Source organism: Ochotona curzoniae, unplaced genomic scaffold (assembly GCF_017591425.1).
Source record: "Ochotona curzoniae isolate NIBS_2020 unplaced genomic scaffold, NIBS_Ocur_1.0 contig_43, whole genome shotgun sequence".
In the NCBI taxonomy this organism is placed as follows: Eukaryota; Metazoa; Chordata; class Mammalia; order Lagomorpha; family Ochotonidae; genus Ochotona; species Ochotona curzoniae.
The window spans coordinates 30,471,162-30,496,824 of NW_024466218.1; the positions used below are offsets into that span (position 1 = coordinate 30,471,162).

The window sequence follows — 25,663 nt, forward strand, 5'->3', positions numbered from 1 at the left end:
CAACAAACAAGAGAGGTGAGGATTTTTGAATAAATGAACAAAAGTGGGGTTAGCAATTCAGGGTGTGGAATTAGCGTGAGAGTTTGAGGCTGCACCGTGGCGGGTCCTCCAGCCAGCTGGTGTCTGCAGGCAGGGGCGGTCAGAGGCAACAGGGCTGCATTAACAGCGAGAAAACCCTGTGACCAGGAGAAACCGCAAGTCCTCAGGACCGCCCCCAGCCCCGGCTCGCTGCAGAGCGGGCTCCCACGGGAACGTGCGCGGCACACTCTGGAATGCCCCCTGTCTGCGGTTTGGCCCTGCTGGCGGCTGCTGCACGCGCCACCTCAAGAGCATTTTCAAAAGCTGTGTGATAAAGACCCGAGTCCCGAAGGAGAAATTCCTTCCGCATAATTCAGGAAAAGCCTTCCTCGTTACAGGGCTGCTTCGCAGGGAATTGTGGAATGCGAAGGGGAGTACAATTTCCTTGAGTCACAAAAACAAATCCAATGTGAGGCCTGTTTAGGATAATAAAATATGTGGCCCTCAGGGCTCCACAGTGGCCACTGGATTCCGATCCCTTTCTGGGACTGGCTCAACAGTTCCCATACAATCTGGAGCAGTTTTGTTCACAGCATGACTGAGCACACCAGACACACGGGAGGATGAGGGTCTGGCTGGGCCACCCAGCCATCCCCTCCTCCTGTGGTTCAGCCAGCAACTGGCTGTGTCTCCCATGGACATCATCCACTCGTCCTCAGGGCTTCTGACCACCATTCTCTCTACTGACTTCATATGGGATGTGTTTCATCATTTTAACAAAGGTAGGGACTTTCCAATTCCTAGGCACCTGCCCATAGGTGCCATGTCCGTTCACTGGGGGTTTAATCCCTGAATGTTAGGCTTCTTACTGGAAGGTTGGAAGTTGGGGGCACAAGCTGCTGACTGCCAGACCAACATGTCACATGCTGTCTTCCAGAGTTTCAGGAATCGTGCGCCTTTGCTGAGAAAATGCTCCAGGCAATCTCCCTAACACACCCAACCAGAGGCTGGCCAATGGAAGCAGAATGGGAGAGTCCCCAGGAGCAAGGCTCTGCATTCAGCTTTGTCTCAGCCAGCTCCACCTTGAACCTTACTCCATGGGTTTGCTGAATGACCAGGGCTGCCTCTAGCACCATGCGGGATGTCATTTCCCTCACAAAATTACTCCTTCCTATTTCCTCTGTGGCCTTGGTCTTCTCTTTGCTTTTCTATTCAGCAAGTGAGCCGGAAGCTTGGCCATAGCTGCAGGGGACCCTGAGCCATTTCCCTGGTCCTGGGTGGGCACTGGTGGGAAAAGGCAACTGTGCAATGTCACAGAGGCACCCATGTCACTCACTGTGGGCTCCTGCTTTAACCCTCACGTGGCTGGACTCTGGCACTATGGTTTCAGGACAAGTGCAGGGGGAATCTGTGTGGGCTGCAGGCGTCTAACAAAATGTCTCAGTTTCATGTTTTCTTGGTGTGTTTCCACTTCTGCCAAATTCTTGGAATTCCGAAGCCTGACCGTGTTATGTGCTTTTCATTTCCGTTTGAACCTGAAACATCATTTCAAATGTCTTTTGAGGGAACTCTGACCCTACTGAGACATCCAGAAAAACTGTGAAAAAATATTCTACACACACACACATACACACATACCTGGAGTGTTCACAGAGATATTTTACCCCTGGGTTCAAGTTCAAGCTTGATGGATTACAGATTCCAATAGGCATGCTTTTACTAACATGGTCTTACACTTGAAAAAGGTCCTTTTACGAAGGATAATATTCAGTGTTAAAAATTGTAATTTCACCACCAGCTTGTCCATGACACCTCTGGGTGAGCATGCAACAACTGCAAGGTTCCAGTGTTGGGCCAGGAATCACAGGCTTTCAAAGGCAGCGGCTGGCATGGGGCTGTCTCCCTGGCTCAGACCCTCATCGCCAAGTCCTATACCCCAGTCGTCCATGTTGTTCTGCCCTGAGGTCTTTTGTTGTGCTACCAGCCATGCATGGTGAGCTGGGTGGGCTGAGCCTCTGTGACTGCTTTCCAGGTTTCTAAAGTTTCATCACTTCTCATATCCCAGGCCCTATGAGGGCAGTTTGGGTATGGGACCTGTTGTGCGCATGTGCATCTGGAGCAGGCAGGATGAAAAGGGTGACACAGCTGGGACCTGGTTGCCAGAGCCCAGTTGCCACAGCTGCTCTAGTTCTCATTAAAAGGGTGAGTTGCTCTCACCTCGATGATGGGTTCCAATAGTGGCCTGGACCCCAGAAGTGGCTCCACTGGAGCAAACCTGTCCATGACCTGCCCTCCCAGGGAACTCAGAATCGTGCCTGATATTCAAATGTGCTTGAGATCTCAAAAGAAGCATGTGCCAAAGCCTTGAGGCAGGGCAGTCAGCATCAGGCAGGGGTTGTAGGGTCCCAGGTGTTTCTGCTGAGGACTCATCGCAAGGCCAAGCCTGTGGGGGACCCCAGCTCAGAGGGCATGGAGGCGATGTCTCAGTCACTCCCAGATGATCTTACGAAACACTGGGGGCTGCCTCCTCTGGACAACGTCGTACTACCATCCAGGAATATCACCCGCTCACGATGGTAAGTTAACACGTCAGCTAGGACGTGCACGGTCTTCATCTCTGTCTCGAGCTACAGACCCGAATGTTACTTGGGACAACTGTGCTACTCCCTTTTAGTTGCTGCAGGAGATATTCCTTGTCTCAGAGAACCTGCTCGAGGGATGAGAAAGTCTATCTCTTTGTTTGGACCGTCTCCTTCTCCCTGCCCTGGACACAACCACCATTTTGGGGACATCCGACTGTGGAACATTTTGCTTCTAAGCATCAGAAGGTAGTTGAACTGACTCTCCTCCCCACGCCACCCCCTTTCAGAAAGCTCAAAACTGGTTTGGCTCTGTTCCTTCAGTCCTGGCTCGTAGGGAGGGTGAGGGAAGCTGACTTCGTCTTGTTTGGAACCAAATGAGAGGAATATCCGCTCTCTCTCTTGTTCTCTTTTTCCATTTTTATGAAGACAGTACTTTAGCAGGATGATGTATACTTTTAACATTCCAGGAAAAAAGTGTCTGTGAGATGCAAGTCATAATAAAAGGAAATCAAAAGGAACGTGATTACAAGGGACAGGGAACACTAGCCTCTTTAGCATGGAAGGCCCGGGGGGAAAGAATCTAATTTTAAAATTCTCCAGTGCCATATAAATGGAAAGAGAATATAAGAAAAGATTTGTGATTTTAAAAATTAGCGTAATTCTTAATCTTTGTGGCTCGTGGACTTTCATACTTATATTTGAAGGCTGAATGACCACTCGGGGCTAGATATGGATCAGCTTTCCAAGTGCAGCCACACAACCTAGCGACCTTGGAGCCCCGGCCTGCTGCAGAGCACACAGTGCCGGCTGAATAAGAATGGTGAGCATTGGCAGAGGAGAAAACGATAACCTTTCCTGTCCTGTCATTTCAGAGCTGCCTACTCGAGCCACATGCCAACAAACATGACCCTCACAACTCCCAGGGGTGTTATTCCTGGTTTTACCCCATTGTACAGATGGACACGAATATGCCACTTCTCTGAGGCCTCACAGTGAATCTATGACAGGGCTCAGACCCAGAATTCTGGCTCGAATTCTCTTGCCAGTGTACTTTATTGTGTGGCAATGCAGCTGTGACTCCCAGCTAGAAGTGCTTACCCGGAGCTAAGCTACTGCCTACATACGAGTAACGCTTGTACAGCACTGACATGCTTGTTTATAATATCTCTGTCTTCCATAAGGCATAAATTAGGAGAATAAAAATCAAGGTCATTTCTATGAGATGTTGACTGACCTGTTAGATCCTGGGTGTGTTTCTATGTCATCTTCTAAACCAGCAAGGTGCTAAGTCGGCCACTCTCAACCCATGAGGGAAGAAACTGGAATCATTCATCTAGTCCCAGTGACAGTCCACGTCCCCTTCTTCCCGTCAATAGCACCCACTTCAGCAGGGGCCTCCACGGACAGCCCGTGGCTCGCTCCTCCTGGCCAACCTTGCAGAGTCACCAAGCACTGTCGGGACATTCTTTCTTCTTTAGCTCTCCTGTTTTCTTTTGCTTGCTCTCCTTGTGGGCCATTCCCTCCTTCCTCAGCATTCTGCTCCATTCCCATTGCACTCTCCCACCCCTTGGAGCCATCATCATCAGCCTTCCCTGTGATCTACCAGCCTGCCACACATTCTAGAGTTAGACTTTCTCTTGGGCCTCCCAGGAAGCTGTTTTAGTCTCCAGAAAGGGACAAAGAAGTAGACTTAAATATGAATTCCTAAAAAAACCCAAAAAACAAAAAAACAAAACAAAAAAACCACTGAAACTTAGCTAACGCATTTTTTGGGGAAAGTTTCTGGCAATAAAGTTTCGAGGAATGTTGGCCTACAATATGAAGTGGAGGCTTCCGAAGGCGTTCTCGGCCTGGGGCAGGGGGTGAGTTGGATGTCCCATCTTCTCAGCTGCACGGAAAGCACTTGTCAGGGCCCACTGAGGCAGGCCTCCACCAAGACAGCAAGCAGGCCTCTTTTTGTCCCGACTGTGGTGAGCTTCAACACTGTAGCTTCAACACATTGCTGCTCGATGGCCCTGGTTTCCCTTTCTGTAATGCAATCAGGGGCATTCCCCGCTTCTCTTTCTTGTCTCCAACTACTAAAAAAAAGATTTTCCCCTTCTTATGCCCTTTTTCTATTCTTTAGCCACTTCAACTGGGTAATTTAATTTGTTCTGATTTTCCCCCAAATTTCCCTAGGCCAGCCACACTGGTAGTGACGGTCATGAACCGAAACTACTTTTGCCTATGGCCCATACGCCTGCCCCCAACATCAGGTGCCCCTGACCTGCATCCCTCAGCAAAACTGTGCATCGGTTACATAACCAGCGTGCTCTACACTCTGGGGTGGAGTCAAGAAAAAACACAACAGTTTCTTGGCCTCTAGTTGGAGACAAATACATTTGAAGACGGCGGGTGGGGGGGCGGGGAGGTGCAATATAAGAGGGAGTGACTCTGCAGTCCAACACCCAGTCATAAGGGGGTCAGAGAAGGGTCAGTTCACTCAGGAGACATGAAGTGGAGGTGAGGGAAGGAGGAGGAAGCGCACAGCACAGGCAGAAGAGGGATGGATGTGCATGCCCAGGGGATGCTAATGACCTGGCCTCATTTCATGCGTTTCAAAACAAAATAAATAAATAAATAAATAAATGAAATAAAAGTCAGAGCTTATTAAATTTCTGTAGGCCCAATGCAATTTCTCCTAGTTCCTAGCACGTGGATACATGCTAATTTCCTTGGCAGCCTAAGATAAGGCTCCTAATGTGATTTTAGTCCCTCAGAGATCAACACTATCATAAATATAAATGCTCAAACACAAGTTAGTTGGAACCCAATGCTCCCCTCTTCCCCCCCAACACTGACTTTCTGTTAAAGGAAAGTTCTCTGTGGTGCACTGAGCCCCCGGATAAAGTGGGAAAACACTCAGGGCCATCGGCTCAATGGCAGGCAGAAGCAAACTCCCCATACATAATCTACAGCAGTTGGCAAAACAGCTTTGGATGGTCATCAGAGACCTACTCAGAACTTCAAATGGGGGCTTGAGGGGGCGACCCCGAGTCTGTTCAAAACAGACGGTCTGTGCTCAGAGCAGCCTGCACAACCCTCCTTCACGCTCTCACTGCTCGGAACCAGAGACCACGAACAGACTGTTACAGACACACATCAAGGAGTTTGTTTATTGAACTAAGGGAAAACAACGTCCACATCCTCTAGAAACATGCATTTGACACCAAACCGTGCAACGGCCATGAGGGCAGAACTGGAGCGTACCTCACGACGCTGGGTTTTGATGTGGTCATTATTCACCCAGCAGAGCCTCCACTTGGCACCACCTCATGTGCCCAATTCTAGGTACTTGAAAACCTAGAAACATCATCTCTTCCAAGAACATTCTAAAATTAAAGGTGTTTTCGGTATTTGGTAAAAAAAAAAAAAAATCCCTAAGTTGGCTTAAAATGTCAGTGGGGTAGGCATTTTCCCTGCTGGGCAAGGTGTCCACATCCTCCATAGGAGTACCTGAGTTCAATTCTCAGATCTAGCTCCGGACTCCAGCCTCCTGCTAATGTTGACCCTTGGAGGCAGCAATTGATGACCCAAGCAGTGGGGTCTCCACCACCAACGTGGGAAATCTAGATGGACTTCCTGGCTTCCAGCTTCGGCCTGGCCCAGTCCCAGCTGTTGTAGGTATTTGGGGAGTGAACCCGCAGATGTGGGATAATATCTCTCAGAAAAACAACACCTTACATAACAGATTTTACAGACCATTCCTAAATCAAATGAGGGCAATGACTAAATCTAGTCTTCATTTTTTTTTAGCATTTATCCACAAGCCAACCAACAACATATCTACAGACTACCACTGCTAAATATTTTGCTATGAAATAATAAACTGCAATCATTCACAGAAAGTTAAAAAAAATAATAAATCACACAATGCCTGTCTCCAACACTTCCTAGAAGTTCCTTTCTTCCTGGAAGAAGTAATTAGTGGAATCTGGTGAAACTGTGAAACCCATTAGAGCAGGGCAGTGGGTGGGGTCTGGCAGTAACACTTGGCCACGTCTTCAGTGTCAGCTGAGGGCCCCTCTAAGTTTTCTGGTAAGATGTAGACTGTCCCAGGCGCTTCCTAGACTCTTAAGGACAGATGCTGGGGAACTTTAATGTCTTCCCTTTACTGTGTGTTGGGACTGGTATGCCTAACACAAATACAGATACACCCAGTTGCAAACTAGGGCGCCTAAAGAGATTTGGGAGTCATCCGTTCAAAGGCCCTAATCAGGGTTAGGGCTGAAGCCAAGGAAGGGGAGGGGGTTTTTACTTTGTGGGAGCAGAATTTTCAAAACACTGTCTCTCAGGGTGGGTCAGTGTTGCCTTTTTTTTTGTCCCTTAATTTCCTACTCCAGGTTTACAGAAATGGCCCAAAGTTAGAAAGCTCATGTTTGTGATACAGAAATTTTGTGTTTGCTTGTTTTTATTTGAAGGTTGGATTTACAAAGAGAAGAGAGATAGAGAGAAAGCTCTCTGTCTGCTGGTTCACTATTCAAGTGGCTGCAATAGCTGGACCTGAGCCGATCCGAAGCCAGGAGCCAGGAGCCAGGAGCCAGGAGCCAGGAGCCAGGAGCCAGGAGCCAGGAGCCAGAGTCTCCCACATGAGTACAGGGTCCCAAGGCTTTGGGCCGTCCTCTACTGCTTTCTCTGGCCACAAGCATGGAGCTGCAAGGGAAATGGAGCAGCCGGGACATGAACTGATGCCCTATGGGATCCCAGCACATGCAAGGCAAGGACTTTGGCCGCTAGACTACCATGCTGGTTCCAAAAAAATGGTTTTAATCTTTCCTATATAACGAAGAGTTCCTGAACATACCCAGTGCCCTCACTTGTGCTTTCCAGAGCCATGCCTGTTTTTAACCATTGTCTGATGGAAAGGTTGTTTGCACTTGATCATCTTAGCTGTTTATACCGCTCTCTCCGTGCCACTAACCTCTTAGAGTAGTCAACTGTGGCACAGAGCCTTCTAGGGGTGGTATGGGGGATGTGGACAGCTCATGGTTTAATGCAGGCTCTTGTGCTGCTGCTATTGGGGCTGGGCATTAGTTCCAGACAAGGCCCCTGGGGTTGGTGGAAGTCATTTCCTGAAGACCTTGCTGCATGAAGGTCCCCGAATCTTGGCTCTTGGTTCATCAGGCTCCAATGATTCATACCACTCTTTCCACAGCTACATCCCCTAGAATCTCCTGGTTACTACAGCAGCTGCAGAAAAGGGAAAGTGAGATCATTCACTGGACACACAAGGAGGAAGGGGACAGGACCCTCAAGTGTCTGCCCCTGTGCTGGGGACGTCACAGAAGTCATTTGATTTTGTGACAATTCTATTCTCCTTGTTTCATAAATGAGTAAACTGAGGTCCAGAGGGGCTTAAGAACTCAACTGACATGAGTTAACTGGTGCATTCCCAGGAAGGAAAGGAGATCAGATAAACTCAGTGACATGATGAGCCATCTGCAGGGCTCAGATTCAAGCTCAGATCTGCCAACATCACTGGTTGTGTTCTCTGCTCTCTGCCCCACTCTACCTTCCAACAGTGATCTCAGCACTCCAGAAAGGACGATGGGGGGCAAGGCAGGGTGCCTAGGCAAGGAAAAGAGCTTTTCATTGGAGGGGGAATGAAAGAGAGAGAGAGAAAGAGAAGGGCAGACACTGGCTGTTCTGGCAAGTGAACTGGATGTCATCTGAAATCTCTGTCCATGGCCATATCACTGCTGCCTCCCTGCCCCAGTGTCGCTCGTGGACACTGCTACTTCCAGCTCCATTGTTTGCTACACTGCATGGCCCCCCGATGGTGGCAAAGCTGCTTGTCCTTCATCACACCCCGTGCAGCCCCTGGGATTCTACCCTGCCAGAGGATTCTCCCTAAACCACAAAGCAATTGAGTCCTTCTTGAATTCAAATACCCTAGTGGCTAACTTATTCAGAGGGCTGCTGGCCTTGACCACCCCCAGACTCACCTCTCCCTACAGCTACCACAAGCCTTAGCCCCACGTGACCACTTGACAATCACTGCCTGGGAGTTTTCAATTCCAGAGGCCAGGCTCAGTCATGTTCTGGAGCCGGGCTGCCTTTCACCCTTGCTGTGCCTCTCAAGGCACCACTGGGGAGTCTTCCTGGAGGACCAAGCCCTACCTGCCGCCTGCCCTGCCCTGGCTCACCATTCGGCTACTTGGTGCCCTTTGAACTATCTCCTCCTTGTGGATGGAGCCTGCTTCTTGTCCACCCCTGTCTTTCCAAGTTCTAATGGTGGCTGCATCTGGCGACAGCAACAGGTCTGTACTCAAGGAAGACAGCCTCACTGCACAGTTTGCGAAAGCTTTAGGGATGGCCTGGGACAGGTGTGGGTCACAAGCCTGGAGTGCTGACTTATAGCTCCCCACTTCACTGCTTCCCAGGCTTACTCTGACCTCTCAGAGCCTCTGTAGATGTAGGAAGACAGTACTGCAAGGACTGTAAGGCAGCGATGAGACTGCATGAGCTGGCATTGCCAAGGTGTCCAGCGGAAGCTGGCAGAGTGGCAGGTAGTGAGCAGTGCTGTTCTCCTCCCAGACTCCCCAAGGCTGAACAGCATTCTAGAACAGACACTGCCTGGAGAATCACACAGGCAGCTTCCTCACCAGCAAAGCTGAGAAGCCAGACCACAAGTCAAAAATGTCACACAGGGTCCGAGGCAGGAGAGGTTGACAGTGAGCCTGGATGTGCAGTGCCTTGAAGACGGGAGGGCTTTCTGGTTGTCTGGTTGTGGGTGGTGGGGAGCAGCTTGGTTGAAAAAGAGTCTCTAAGGGTCAACCTGCAAGACCACAGAGACCCCTGGAGGGTAGGGAAGGCCACGGTTAAGAGATCAGTTTGTCTACTCTGCTGCTGCTCTTTGCTGACCCCTGTTGGCGTGGAGGGGAGGGCAGGACAGTTGGCTGAGTTGGGAAAGGCCAAATAGGTGAGGAAAACTGCTGCTGAAGAAGGAGCACAGGTGGTAAAGAGAGGGATGCTCAGCCAGATGCCAGACACTCTGCCCATGGTAGCCCTGAGCCTTGCCCTGCACTCGGGGCCACCTTGAGCCTTCCCCTCCTTTCTCTCCCTGGATGCTTTTAGTATCATTCACTTCACTCCCCAAGAACGGAGGCCCAGGCCTATGTGGATCCCTGGCATGGCCCAGGGCAGGTACGTTTAGCTTTCTCAGGCTCCTTGTTCTTTTTCCTGCTTGAGAGATTTCTCCAGCGAGGCCAAAGCCTTTGATCGACCTAAACACCCCAGTGAATAACCACGCGGTTTGTTGAGACGGAAACAACAATTGGGAGGACATCAGACAAGGAAGGACTAAGGGTTAAAGGAAGCAGGCGTTAACCTGGACTCTAACCCAGCAGAGTGACTTCCCTGGGGAGAAGAGACCACGGACGAGCCTCCCCATCACCACAGCCCAGAGCTTCCAACCTACAAATATCCCCAGGCTTTGGCACTTACAGCACAGCACAGCTGCAGGGCACTGTTGGTGGAGGGAGACCATGCTGTGCTCCAGGGGAGGTTGAATGGCATCTCTGGGCTCATCCACCTCACCCATTCCACAGAGCCAGGCACCCACTTGCAAGTCCAGATCTAGGGACTGTCTTGTTCCTCGGTCTCTGCATCCCAGTATACAGCCTGACTACACACAGGGTCCATGCCCCAAGCACTTGGGGATGCAGACAGAAGCCTTTCCAGAGGCAGGTGTGGCTAAAAGGCAGGCTTGGCACTGTTATTCTCCCCATGTCTTCTTTGCCATCAATGAGCAGCAGCAAATGTTCCTGGGAGCATGACTCTGGGGCTGCCCTCCTTCAAGGGCACACAGCAATCCTGGAGCTAAGACAGCCTTTGCCCAAATAAACAATTAAGTTAAGGGGGGGGTCTCACAAATATATAAATCAGAATATATGAAGCTTTAGGAATATGGCAAAGTCCCTCATTTTTCAGTGCAGTCCCAGAGAAATGAAATGTAAGCCAGAGTCCAAGCCAGGACCAGATGTGTGATCACAATGCCAAGTGTCCCAAGCTCCCTTCCCGTTCAGAATGGTCCAGGGGTGTGTTCTCCACCCCCTCTGGGGGCAGGTGGCTCAAAGCACATGGCACTAAGTGCTTCCAGACCTTGTTTTATGAAAGCCCTTCTCACCTGGGGCTGGTTGGTTAAAAGTCAAGCAAGGAGACCCAGGTGGTGGTGGTGGGGAGGAGGGCTCTGCCTTGGCCTGTGACATCATTTGCAGTGACAACAGCATTAGCTGCTTTTAGCTTTAACCTGAAGCTTTAGCTGGTGCTAGCATTTCTCAGTTATTACAACCGTAAAGCATGCAATGCACCATGGGAATGTCACACCTGTGTTTGCAATGCCACATGCCACCAGAACACCATGAAGAGAATTCTATCCGGTCTCTACCAGAAAATTAAAAAAGAGGGGGAGAGGCAGATCCCCCTCTTTGCCCATGGCCTTCCAGACCATCCCAGATGCTGCAAGGGGCAGGGGACTGGCCACTGTCACGGCACTGCTGCTACACCAAGTACACTCTGTTTATTGACAGAGTAACAAATAGAGCTCAGCACCTGTCCGCGTTCAGGGTGACTAGGGAGTTTCCAGTCTGGATAGGAGAAAACTTTTACACTGTACCCAAACATTTTCTTTTCTCTTCTTTTCTTTTTTTCTGAAGCCAAAATTAGAAAGAAAACAAACACGCAGGGCTCCACGCGGCAGGAACAAGAAACTCAGAAGTGAAGACGCTTCACAAGAAAAGCTCCTTCTAGCCTCACCTGGCCTACCCCCAGGGGATGCCTGCCGCTGGGGAGGGGAGTCCCCAGGTGAGAACCACCTGGCCCCTGCCCTGGCCCAGTTTCCCAGGCTGCAGGAGTGGGCTGCCAGGATGATGGGCGAGCAAGGAAGGCATTTTCCTTGTCTTGTCCTGGGGGTGCCTTGAGGAGTGATGAATAAGTCACTGGCAGCACTAGCTCCATAGTGAGGGCACTCTCTCTCTCTCTGGCAACACCCAAATCACCCGACACCCAGGGACCCACCCCCACAGGGATTTCACCCACAGCCCAGGCCTAGGACTGGCTGTCACGGGCTGTCTCACCTTTCAGCCAGCCATCCCGTTGGGTCCTCAGAGACCCTGAGAACCAACCAGCCAGCCAGCCAAGGAGCAGGAGGTCTGCCTTCTCCTAGGACCCCTGCTGTGGCTGGGAGTCGGGGGAGGGGTGCTGTATACCCGTGGGCAAGTGAGGCAAAGAAAAAAATGCTTTTTTCCCCCCAAAATAGCTCTGCTTTGTATGACTTGAAAATGCCTTCAAGTAAGCCGTGGCATTAGGGAAACTAACACCTAATGATATGATTTAACACACAAAATGCCAACAGAAATGTCCAGAAAGGCCTGTCTGTCCACCCACTTAGGCTATACAGAGCCATTAATTCATGGGAGATCCATCAGTCTGAAGAAGGTCCTGGAAAAGTGGATTTTTTACAGTGATGCGGGCGTAGATTCATGCTCAGGTTTTCCACCTGCAGAGGGGCAGGGTATGGCCCCTTTTCTCCCAAGTAGTATCATTCTAGTTAGCCTTTTCCTGCCAGCTCCCGATCATGCCAACAGGAGAGCTGAGAGGCTGCTTACCAACACTGGGGCCCAACCAGAAGCAGGGCTGAACACACCTACTGTCCCCTAAGTCACAAAAACACAACTGAAAGAGAACTATTCTTATACACCCATGTACCATAAAAGGGGAATTTCCAGAAGCCTCTGATATTAGCAATGTGCACTTCCATTCCATTCCTCTCTAGTTTCAAGATGAGCGGATGACAAAAAAGACTGACTTGTCAGAAAAACACATGAAACTCCAGACCCAAAGGTGTGAATGGCCACTCAACAACCTGCGGGAATTTCCACGCCTGATTTTCTGATCTGTGTTGAAGAGGAGCCATACAGGAAAGAAGGGAAGAGGGTGAGCAGATCAAAGCCCCCAGCCCTTGTCGTGACGACAGAATCATGAATCTTCTTCAAAGTAAACATTGCTGGGCAATAAGTATATGTTCTATTTTGGGGTAAAAATAACTTTTCCAAAGTAAAAGAACAGATATATATATATATATTTTGAAGCAAAAATAGCTTGGAATTGTCTCAAAACTAGTGCAAGTACGGATGTTTCTCCTTTCACTTTCCATTTTTACATATACATTTTGGTTGGCTTTGCTAGACTGTTCCAGACAAAGGGGGAAACACTCCCATAGTAGAGGGCCAGCGGACATCCTGTGGATGCTCACGGTTTATAGGCCCGAGGTACCGGGTACTGTGGGGGAGTCGCATGAAGGAAAGAGATGTCAAAATCAAAACAACTGGAAATGAGTCTAACCAGAAAACGGACTTAAATACACAAAACCACCGGTGAACACACACAGCTTCCTGGAGCGGTGCTGTATGTGCCCACCTGGTATTCACTGGTGGACAACCCTTGCACACACATTTCTTAATTCCTTCTGGCCAACTCTTAGGTTGCCAAATCCCTTTCAATGGGTGCATTTGTACCACATCCACTTCTGATGGTTTTCAAACTCAAATCCACTCTATTTCTTACAATTTCTCATGCAGATCTCTCCTATACGCACATCCGATACGTGTAGTCTGATGGCTACAGACAGGTGCTTGCTGCCTTGCAACCAACTCCTCTATCAAGATGGGGAGTGGCTCCTTTCCCCCAGGGAGATCCCTGGAAGCCTATTTTGTTCTTAAATTATTGGCATCTGAATGTTTCCGAGTAGAGATTATCAAAGCCAAATGTGTGGAAACAAAGCCTGGTCATTAATCACCTACTGCAAACACAAGGAGCAAAGGTTTTGCAGATGGTACATGAGCCTGCACAGGCAAGTCTGTAGCAGGGATGGGTCTTTTTATGAAATGCCACAGGGGCCTTTTTAGGGAAGGCACCTGGGCCCCTTTCTACAGCCCTGCTGGCATCTGACCATTGAACTAAGACCAAATGATTTTTTTTTTTCCTTCAACTGGTTTTTGTTCTTTAGGCATTGGGGTTTCCATGTTTAGAAAGAGGGAAGTTGAGGCCCAATAGTCAAATCTACCATATTCTCACAGGAGCAAACGTTATCTGCCTAGGAGGGGTCAACCACAGCCTGAACGCTCTCCCCAATTCTGTCACCAACACGCCAAAGGGGGCTCACACACACACACACACACACACACACACACACACACACACAAGTTGGAAGTCCTCTTAGCATTGCTTCCCAGAGCTCAGAGGAGTCCCCAGGGATTGTCTGGCTCCCAGTAGCCCAGTGAGGAGGAGAGAATATGATTATCTGGGGATCTACCATCTGAGCCCTCATGTTGTCACTCCAGCGTGATGTTTGCTTTGGGGGCTGTGGAAGAGAAGGACACATGGGAGGAAAACTAGCCACACGGGCTTCCTTGGAGTTGGGATGAGGGAACCCCTACTCCAGGGAGCCCGAATGTTTTCCCTGCCCCTCCTGCCCCAGCACAGCCCTTGGCATTCTAGGAGAGGAAGACCTGATCCACTTTAGTTTCTCAGCAAAAGGTTGAGCTCCTTCACGGACATAAACCGCTCGCCTTCAAAGCAAAAACAAATTGAAAAATGGCCTCAGATATGAGGTAGGAAGTAGTATTTTTTTCAAATCACGTTACCAAAATGGTACCCAGAGGTGATCCTTTCTTAAATCTCCCTGCCCTCAAAACAGTGTGGTTGAAAAGTTTACAACTTTCAACCCTTGAAAAGGTCACCTCTCCACCTCACCCCTTCTTGCATTAAGAGCATAACGGATATTTTGAGTCACATGCATTGTTCTTTGATCATTTGCATTTGGTGAAATCCCTCCCTTGGACCAATTTAGTAAGCTGTGCCTTGGGCTTCCTTCATGATTGTTCTCTTCTCGCTCTGTTTTTTCCCTGTCAAACACACTGAGGCCTCAGCCCCAGGAGGCCAAGCGGTAGCCTGTGGCCTGGGCACCAGCTTCTTTTCTCATTTGAGAGGCAGGTGCTCTGGGGAATCTTCCATCTCGCTTGGGATTCCTGCTTCCGTGCAATGTCTTCTTCCTCAGATGGTCCAGGCTGTCTAAAACCCTGGTCCTTCCCATGGTCTCTGAGGGCCGTCTCGCTGGGCCCCTCCCTCCCTGACCTTTTGCTGAACTGACACACTTCTCCAAATTCCAGGCTTAGTCTCCACCTCTAGACTTTATGATTGAAGGTCTGCATGAAGAGTTCTCGTGCCAACTTCAAAAGTGTGACTCTTAAGAGAAAGACTGGCTAGACGGAAAATTTTTCCCACCCACACACACTGCCCCAGCGCAAGCGTTCTCTCTGACACAGCCTCCTTTTGAAATATATTGCACAGCAAAGGCGGCTCGGGGCCCAGGGCACCTGCGTCGCACCTGAAGTGCCCTGCACCAGCTGCTATGGGAGCTCCGAGTGCTTCATGAAGCTGCCCGCTCACACCCGCGGCTCCAAGTGTAAGCCAGCAGTGTGGCCTTTCAGAGACATCTTTCTCTATGAGTAATTTACAAATGACTCATCCTCAACTTCACCAGCCACACATGTGACTTGTTGTGCTGGTGGAGTGTATCTATAGATGTGTAAACCAGACAGTTCTTAGAACACATCCCCCCTCCCACGTGCTGTTTATTTTCCTTCCCTTCACAGGGAGGAGCTTAAGTCGGAGAGGAGATGCTGGGGGCTGCCCGTCTGCACTCAAGCCTGGAATGTGTCAGTTCGAGGAAACCAAAGATATCACCAGAAACAGAGAACAGAAGAGGCAGGCACATTTATTCCAGTATTAGTAGACCCCTTGAAGCTGTGAGGGAAAAAGGTCCTCAAAAAGCTAATAGGTCGGGCCCGGCGCGGTGGCGCAAGTGGTTAAAGGTCCTCGCCTTGCATGCCCAGGATCCCATATGGGCGCCGGTTCTAATCCCGGCAGCCCCGCTTCCCATCCAGCTCCCTGCCCGTGGCCAGGGAAAGCAGTCGAGGACGGCCCAAAGCTTTGGGGACCTGCACCCGCGTGGGAGACCCGGAAGAGGCTCCTGGCTTCGGATCGGCATAGTATCGGCCCGTTGCGCTCACTTGGGGAGTGAATCATCGGACGGAAGATCTTCCTCTCTGTCTCTCCTCTCTGTATATCCGCCTTTCCAATGAAAAAATAATAAAAATAAATCTTTAAAAAAAAAAGCTAATAGGTCAAAGATCCCTCGAGACAAATGACTCTATGTTCTGTCTCTCTTTTGCTTGAGTAGAAAGTTAGACTTAACAAAGCAGGTCTAAACCCACATCCACACAAAACCCAAACCTGGCAACATTTCCCCATTTCTGTCTCAGAGCCCCAATCCTGGGGGCTGCTGTGGTCTGATTTGGTAACTCTCAGGCACGAACACGTTTTTCCTTCTCCAGTTTGTCGCTGCATTGGTGGAGAGCGGCGCTGGGCGTGGTTTGGGGTCACGGCTGCTGCAGGAAGGCATGCGGGGACACAGCTGCCAACCATTCTAGATAGTGTTTCCTACCTCATTCTCACTTCCTATTTTCTATTAAACCAAATCTAGACTCATTTGCCTGCTACGTGAAGCCCGTCTTACCCGGGCCTCTCCTGCCTCATTCTAGCATCATCTATGCCACTTGCACAGCCCATCCTTGAGTGGTACAAGGATAGCATCTTCAGCGTTGCCGAAATAAAGACAGCAGAACTTCATTCCCACCTATGGCCCTCTACCATCCCCCACCCTTGCAAAAGCCCTGCAGCCTTCTTCCCCAGTCCCATACCTTCACCTTAGTGGAGCCTCTCACCAAACACACCTTAACCCGTTCCTCCAGCTCAGTTCATTCCACCTCAACATCTTCTATGCAGTCTTGACTGTCTGCCCACTGGGGGCATCCCAAATGCCTGTATCTCCTCAGCTCCCCCAACACTTTCCTACGTCTGTTCCCCTGCTTTGTTTGGCTGCCTGACAGCTAAGTCATGTTTGATTCCACTTTCCTTTGGGAGAGATTCACACATTTCACTCTTTTTAAATTTTAAATTACTTTCTTTATAGAAGGTGATGTTTCACTGTCCAATAGCCCAATTTTGCCTCGCCCCACATCCACGGTGCCTTGGGATGCAGATAGAAGGAATGATCACTTACTTTTGGCAAAGCAGTGTCACATGAGAGGTCTGACCACACTTTCAGCCCTCTGTTTTCAGCCTTGTAGTGACCATGGGGAGAGGAATACACTCACTGAATGCTCAATGATATGACAAAACTAGGTGACCACAGGCAACTAGCCAGCACGAGTATAAGCACTATTGATGTACTTAACAACTATCAACTCATGCAAACATTATGTTGCCTGGCTGACATGGTGGGCTTGGTGGAGAAGGCCAGATCACTGGCCTTGTGGGGTGGGCTGTTTGTAAGAGTCCACTCGAGAGGCTGAGAATATCCCATGTTCTTCAACAGTTGCCTAAAACTGCAGCATTCAGAAAAGATACAGAATAGATTACTGAGAATGAGAAGCTGAGCATGGTGAAAATGGAATCAGATGTTCAACAATTACATCAATTTCAGGGTGGCCAAATACAAGAGATGATTCTTCAGGCTGAAAATGAACTAAGTCTGGAAGAAAAATGATGCAGTGGAAACCATGGGAGCCATTAGTAGAAGAATCTCCCGCCAACCAGTGGAAATGGCCAATGTAATCATAGTTACATCATTTCGATAGGTTGATGGGAAATGAATGTAATTAAATGTTCTTTATTTTAAAATGGTTCCTTATTATTGACAATTGACAGAAATTTAAAAATGTAGAAAACGGATATAAGATGTATTTAGGAGACTTGGTAAAACTATTATGGTAATAGAGTCTTGTGATTCAGTTTTTGATTTGTAAAGTATTTAGCCTTATTATTTCAAAGATGGTATTTCTTTAAACAGAAAATTTGAAAGTTAACTAGAAAAATTCCCTTAAGTGTTCAAAACGGAGGCCATAATCGAAATACCATGTTTCTTTATATACCATGTATACTCTTCAATGCATAATAATTCTTATGATGATTATTACCCAGAAGAGTCTGGGGAGGAAAGGTACTTAGTTATTATTGTCTAAACAAATTTACAAGTCACTCTTAGGAGTGAAGTAATAAGAGTACATTTAGTTGTGAGAAAACAGCAGATAAAATCTTTACCCTCGTGGTTAATGTCCTCGTCTTGCATGTACTGGGATCCCATGTGGGCACTGGTTCATGTCCCAGCTGTGCCACTTTCCATTCAGCTCCCTGCTTGTGACCTGGGAAAGCAGTAGAGGATGGCCCAAGGCCCTGGGACCCTGCACTTGTGTGGGAGACTTGGAAGAAGCTCCTGGCTCCTGGCTTTGGATCAGCTCAGCTATTGCAGCCACTGGGGAGTGAACCAGCTGATAGGTGTCTCTATGGCTTCTTTTACTGCACCATGACAAGCCTGATTTCTACACGGGCCCTTATTGTTACGTTGACCTTAGCTCCTCATCACTCAAGAAACCTCAATGCCATCTTCCAGGGGATCTTCAGTATGGGAACCTCACATGCTTTTCTTTGCAATATAGAACATAAAGCCTACCAGTCTGGCCTTGGAGGTCTGAAAAAAAGTCATTCTCATCCACCTTCAGTAGGAATACCAGATTCCAATCTCAGGGTAATCTTTAAGCAGACTTGCTCCAAACATGTCATTGTACACCCAACAAATTCTTCCCAAATCCATAATGTCTCAACATAAAGAAACTCAGTACCAGCCAGGTCACAGTCGCAGTAAGAATTGTTTACTGTTTTTTAAATATGATCTTGCAAGCTTGAGAACTCCAGGTTAGGTACCAGAAGAAAAACCTCATCCCGGGGGTGGTCACATAAGAGCAGGAAATGACGCCACAGACAATTATTCATGTATTAGCAGTTGCTTAAGTACCATGAGGCTTTTAGGGGAAAAGATTGGGAGGCAGCGGTTGGAAATGAAGCCCCATTATTAATGTACTCAAGCTCTTCAGCTGGATTCAATAAAATAAAAAGCCCTGCCCAGACCAATGTCTGTAGGAGAAGATGCTAAGAGTTGTGTGTGTGTGTGTGTGTGTGTGTGTGTGTGTGTGTGTTTAAAATCTGGTTTTATTGAATCCAGGCTTTATACACAGCATTCCTTCTTCCTAAATGGCTGGAAAAAAAATCATCTCATGTATTTGAAACCATTTCAGGAAAAACGGATGGAAGTTGTGTCCAGAGAGCATAACTGGACTTGAGGGAGAGGCATTCATGATGTTCAAAGTGATGGGAACCATGGTCCTTCTTTGGCTAGGTGTCAGGAAGGGCTGTAAAATCTTCTATTCATTTAGTTCAGGTCAGAAAGCCTTATCAGGAGCCCACTATGTACCAGCCTCCACGTGGCACTCTGCTAGGCCCACTATGCACCAGCCTCCACGTGGCACTCTGCTAGGCCTTGAAGATAGTCTGCACACAGCCAGCCCATCCTTCTTGGCTTGCATAAACATCACTTGGCAGAATTGCTTGCATCTGTCCCTCTCCCAGGGCATGTGGCTGTCTGTCCCTTTCACGTCTCTGGCCCTGTCTTCACTCTCCTGACTGTTTTGTCCCCATGTCCCAGGCCGCTGACCTCAGACTTCCCTGGCTTGAAGAGCCCTTGGGCACCTCTTGTGTTTGTGCCTCCAACCACATCCTTGGCCAGTGGCTGCTCCCACCCCCTCCACCCTGTTCAGTGGCCTCATCCACATCTGTCAGTGATGCAGGATTGGCCTCCACCCTTCCCAAGTCTCTGTCGGGTTTGTGGCTGCACACCCTAAAAAGAGGCCTCTGGAGAAATTTCCTCACTGGGGCTAAGGCATCCTGCTGAGATGTTTTACTGAATAAGAAGGGCCCAGCATAAAAAAGGGAGAAAAATGGGATTAGGCAAGACTGTCCTTACTGATCTCAGGGTGTAAAGGAGAAAAAAATAAGCCTAAGGGAACATCCAAACAGTAAACAACCCATATGACAATGTTGAGATGAAGACAATTGCCAGCAGGCATGTGTGAGAGTCACACACTTATTGTCAAAAATCAAATGCCCCAAATGGGCAGAATGCCTGTGCCAGATTGCATACGAGCTGTGCTGCCTACTTCAGATGAAGTCCATCGCTTTTCTGTGAAAGCCACAGTCTCCGGTCTACATCAGTGGGGACAGGAGATTCAAGCCTGGCTCTCAGTGTGAGAAGTTCAGAAGGGGACTTCTGGCTTGCAGGTACCCTGAGAGAGACATTTCACAGGGAAAAGAGAAATATCGGGGAGTGGCCAAGAAGAAAGATGAGAACCAAGGAAGGGGACAGCTTCCTTTCCAAGCCCAGACCATGCCTCAGTGCCAAAATCATGGGAGAAGTAGACCCTAATGAAATTCTTCTCTGGACATTATTTCAGAGACAAAGTCTTAGGATGAATTTGTGTTCCTTAGAATGGTGTTGAATAGAGGGATTTTTTAAAATCCCTCCAACACTGAACAGCTAATAGAATCATATTGATATGTGTATGGAGTGGAAATGGGATATAAGATGGTTTAAAGTTGCATAGGAAAACAGTAATGACGGCACCATTAGGAGTGATGCACTCTTGAAAGCAAACGCCAACATTTCGCATGAGTTTCTCAGACATATTTGTTGGCTGACTTTCTTTCCTCTAATTCCCTTTCTTTATTCCATTCTTGCTTCTCCTGTGGAGTGACTTACTAGGGGCAGGGCCCTGGGCTAGAGCTGGACTTGAACCTGCCGTATGGAGCTCGCACTCCTGCCAGGGAAACCAGTGGCAAACACATTCTCACACTGCAATATGATAAGGTGCTGGAGGAGAGGCATGTGAGAAATGTGCTGGGCGCACAAGGGAAGGTGTTTCTGTTTCAAACAGGTCTTGGAGGGCTCCTTCAGCACAAATTCTATAGCACACATGGCTCATTGTTAGAGGTCTGGCTGTGTCTCACTTTTCCTATCATCTATTCATCTATCTACTGCTCACTTTATGTCTTTCTGTCTGTCTGTCTGTCTGTCTATCTCTTTCTAAAGCATTTTAAACATACAGTTTTCCTAAGACATGCTTCTCTTCTCATTGCAGGGAAAGCCTGCTACCAAAGATCATTTTGCCAAAGTGCAAGCTGACAATGGAGTTTAGAGTTCTTCTTTGGAGGTCTTTAAAAACAAGATTGTTCTCATCTGGCTGGTTGGGTGGTCCAGCCGAAGGCAGTGGGGTCTCCTGGAGGACACGTCAAGGGTTCTCAAATCCTTGTTTCTTTCAATGCCAAGAGCCTGTGAGTCCCCTTGGACCACGAGCAGCTGCTGCCCTTTCAATACTGTGCCTGACTGTCCAGGCCAAAAGCTGAGGTGAGGAGTGACAGCCCTGGAGGGTGCATTTGTATGATCTCAGAGGTCACCGCTGCTACTGGCTGCAGGCCGACCAGCGACTGCCACCTCCACATTGAGAGCAGCACTAGGCTTACGATCCCTGTAACCAACAGCAAGAACCAGAAATCTGGGAGATGCATGAACTCTGGATTTCATCATGTAGCCCTAAGGCTTCTGTCTGCTTCTAATTGGAAGAAAATGTAAGCTGCTGTGCTTATTGCTAAATGTGGTCTCTGTAGTATACTTTTCTGCATGTCCCTTCACCTACTGTTAAGTGCAGGGACCCGCTGGAATGGCAAGGCTTTTAGGTGGCTTACATGTCACGGGAGGAGGAAAGGTAATCTGAGGATGGATCTGGAGGCATTGCTGAGTGATGATCATTGCACTTTCTGTATTGGAATCCATGCCACAGAGGTTAGCCACCCACAACAGCTGAACAGCAACAACCCATGTCCCACATATTTAGCAGGCACAGGGGTCATTAGTCTTTATTTTAGTCTTAACTGTCTTTGGTAATATTACTCGTTAACCTAATAGCATTGAATAACTAGGTCTGGTCTCTGTTCTAGAGAGCCCAGGTCCCAATTATTTCTTTAAGAATAACCTTTAATTTTATTTATTTGTGTGTGCGTGTGTGTGTGTGTGTGTGTGTGTGTGTGAGAGTGAGAGAGAGAGAGAGAGAGAGAGAGAGAGAGAGAGAGAGAGAATCTTCTGACCATTGGTTCATTCATGCCCACAGCAGCTGGGACTGGGCCTGATCAAATCCAGGAGCCTAGAACTACACTGGAGTCTCCCAGTTGGGTGGCAGGGACTCAAGTGGTGCCTCCATCACTGCTGCCTCCCTGGGTGTGTGTTAGCAGGCAAGCTGGAATGGAAATCTGAGGCACAAATGCCCATTGCAGCCCCTGACTCCTAAAGTTTAACTAGGGCTGCTCAAGTCATTAATCACAGGTAGGCACCCATTGAATCTGCTGGCGTTCCTTGCTTTACTGAATCCATGGATGGCTTCTTGTGGGCTCTCAAAAGCAATCAGGCTTTGATTTCCAAATTAAATGTTGGTTTTTAAATTTTGTTTTATATTTTCTTTAAAGAGTAACTACTAAAGGCCATCATCAAAGAACTTGAATGCTATTTTAACTTTCTGTGGTTTTGGGGAGAACAGACATGATCCATTTACATTTTGTGTGTATATTGATGCCTTCTTTAAAATTATAACAACCAACCTCATATAAACAGCTCCTATTTATGACAGAATCAGTGATCAGTATAGAAGAGGAAGCCTGAGGTGGTGGTTAAGAAAACAGACATGAGTTGAATCCTAGTTTAGTCACTTACCGCTGTGTGATATTGAGCAAGTTATGCTAAATGTCATTGCATCTTGATTTCTGCAAGTATAAAGTGAGGATATGACAGTACACACCTCATCTGGTTCTTGTGAGGATTAAATGAGCTACTGTACATAACATGCTTAAAGCAGTGACTAGCACAGGAGAGGTACTGCATGTCAGAAATTCTAATGTGAATGAATTAACCATTGCTCTAATCAGCACCAAGCAGAGCAGGCAGTGTCTGAAAACTTAGGATTTAAATGATTGCAAAGATAAAGCAAACAGCTAGGAGCCATGCCTAATGCATAAGAAGTGTTCACTGTTAGCAATGAATAACTTGGGCACCTGGGCTACACTTTTACTTTGGATTGTTTTTTCATGATCTTGACTTAATCCTTCCAAAGCTCTAGGGTGCCACATTACATCTCACTCCCTCTCTGTCATACTGGCATCCAGGGAGAACAGGCCCAGCCCCATCCTTGGGTCAGGGAGGATGTCCCAACGACACATCAAGGTGGTGGTCAGGTTCTGAGGTGGAACCAACTCTATGGGTCCCTTTTTGGAGTTTTCTTATTTCAGCATCCTTCTCAATGTTTCCCCTCATATCTGTTGAGTCTCCAATTTTGCAGTTGTCTGCACCTTTTAAACCTGATTCTGAAAACACCAAATCTGAAATAATCCAAAATTCACCGAAGAAAATTCTGCACCCAGCCTCATGTGAAGGTTATAATCAAAACTTCAGTATATCAAAAACATAACATTGCCTTCAGGCTGTGTATATGAGATGTATATAAACCACAGATAAATGTTGTGTTTAAATTTGAGTCTTCTCCCCAAGATATCTCAGCCTGCATATGCAAACATTCCAAAATCCCCTTATCCCCAAATCCAAAATATTAAACACTTTTGATTCCAATCATTTTCAGGTAAGGTGCACTCAATCTGTACCTTTGTTTTGCATAGGTGGAAAAGAGCATAGGAAACTAGTTGGGCTAGTCATGGATAGATGGATGGTGGCTGCACTCACAAAGATGCATTGCTGCTGGCAACTGGTTTTACATTGCTATAAGCAGAATTAAGTCAATCAGCTGCCCTTCCTCCAAAGACACAGATCAGATGGAAGACAATCTTTTCATTAGACATTCTTGGTAAATAGAATTTTCTTGGGAGAAAGTTGGAAACATATTGGTTTGCTTTTGAAATAGTGTTAGCTAAATACTAGAACTTGCTACAATTGTGAATATTCTCTGTTGATTTCAAAGTGAACTTTCTTGTTGAAATCTAAAAACCATGTTTTGCTGAAGTCTCAGTGAGCCACATGCAATAACTCTCCAGCACCCCCCAACAGTCCAAGTTTACTGTATACTTTTCAAGTTTCAGTCCTTGCGCCAGCTTAATGGATAAAAAAAAAAATAAAACAAAACAAAATACCCTTAATTTCTAAGATCTGGCCCTTTCACCTTTTAGGAAATGAAAGGATTTAAATAGCCTGCTGATACATTTCACAATGTCTACCCTGCAATTCTATAAGCATGGTGTGAATGAGCCCAATTCACTGTTGGAGTTAGGCAGGTTAGGAGATCCTGATGCATTCAGATAAAGTGTCATGAAAATGCTTAGCAACTGGTGGCCCCAAAGGGCGCGAAGGGCTCACAAGAGCAAAGCACTTATAAGTATGAAATGAGAAGAAATGTTACCAACAATACCCAACAGATCGATAACATCTCCCATTCTCCTAAGAGTCTAGGTAAGGTCTGTTGTTCAATAGGCCCACCTTACATCAGGTAAAGTGAAACTGGAAAATCCTTTGCAAGAAAGCTAGCTAGCTGCACAGGCTAAACATGCTTCAGGTTGTAGAAGATAAAAATAGTAAGTACCTTTGACAGAAGAGATGCTTCAACTCTGTGTGTGAGATAATAACATACAAGGTCTACATTATTCTAACACCCATAATGCATAGCATGTCGAGGTTACCAATGACCTTGAGCAATTAAAAACCCAGGGAATACAATCCCAATCGTGTTTCTAAGGGTGGATGGCACCCGTCCATTCATGCACTCGTTCACCAAATGAAAACTACTCCCCGCCCATCTGCCTACTAAGCAAGAACAGTGCAAATCTTGAGACCATTTAGCCCTGAAGAACTAGTGAGATAGGAAGCTTGCCTTCTCATTAAGATATAATTTCCCCACATCGGATCACTGGAGAATCAGGCTTTAGGAAGTTTACGTTATCGATTCTATTCCAAAATCTACAAAGCATCCCATCAGGATACGAGGATAGAACAGCTTATATTCATAAGGCAGTACAGGTCCCTATTCAGCATTCATTGCTCTTCCAGGCCATCTTTTCCTCTACTTTCCACCATTGTCTACCAAGGATGTCTATAAAGAGTGATTAAAAACAACAGCAGTAAAAACGCAACATGTTGCTCCACTTGAAATGGCCTTTCAAAGTAACAGAGAGTTGGGGGCACCACGATGTAGCAAGCTAATCTACCTGCAGTGCCAGCATCCCATGTGGACACCAGGTCAAGCCCCAGTGACTCCATTTGCACTCCAGCTCCCTGCTATGGCCTGGGAAGGCAGTGAGGATGGTCCACGGCCTTGAGTCCCGCCCCTAAGAGGGACAGCTGGAGGATGTTCCCGACTTCCAGCTTTGGATCAGGCAGCTGTGATCGTTTGGAGTGCAGCTGGACAATCTCTCCCTGTGTGTGTCTCTCCTTCTACTGCTTTTCATAAAATAACTCTTTCATAAAAGTAAAATAAATAAATCTTTTAAAAAAAACAACAGAAACTTAAGCTTTGATATAAAAGCTATGATCAATTATCTTCTTTTCTATTCTAGAGAGAAACCAGCACATCTAAGACAGAAAAGTTCTGTTTTCAGGGTATATTTTACTGGCTCACAGTTAAAATGTATGCAGGTCAAAACCCCCTAACTCTACCTGAACATTTTTGGTGTATTTGTTTAAACATGTTTGTTTTCTTAGTTGAGCTAAAAATGTTTTTCCCTCCTGGTGTTTCTGAAAGGGCCTTTAGACTAAAACAAAAATAAAAATGACATGTTTAAAAAGTTATAGTTACCAGACTCAAAGCACAGTGCAGAAAATGGATGGAGGAAATGAATTTTAGGGCCTGTGTGGCAGTTTTCCTATTTGGGTTGCTCTAAATAGATGTGAAAAAACAAACTGAAAGAAAAAAAGTACATCTCCACCCCCTGCAAGTGAGGGCTGAAGGATGGTTCCTCACGTGGAGTTTGGTTTAGAAATACACGAATGTCTCTGCAGACTGGTCTTCCCTGCTGCCAAAGGCCCA

The 25,663-nt window shown here is 47.4% G+C and overlaps 1 protein-coding gene and 1 pseudogene across 1 annotated transcript in view; one reads left to right on the top strand and one right to left on the bottom strand.

The window, feature by feature from the left end:
• The window catches only part of BCL2 (BCL2 apoptosis regulator), a 161,850-nt gene that overhangs the window by 15,921 nt on the left and 120,266 nt on the right, over positions 1-25,663 (bottom strand). The gene's annotated exons all lie outside the window — the stretch shown is intronic.
• Positions 1,743-17,318, top strand: LOC121159605 (annotated as a pseudogene).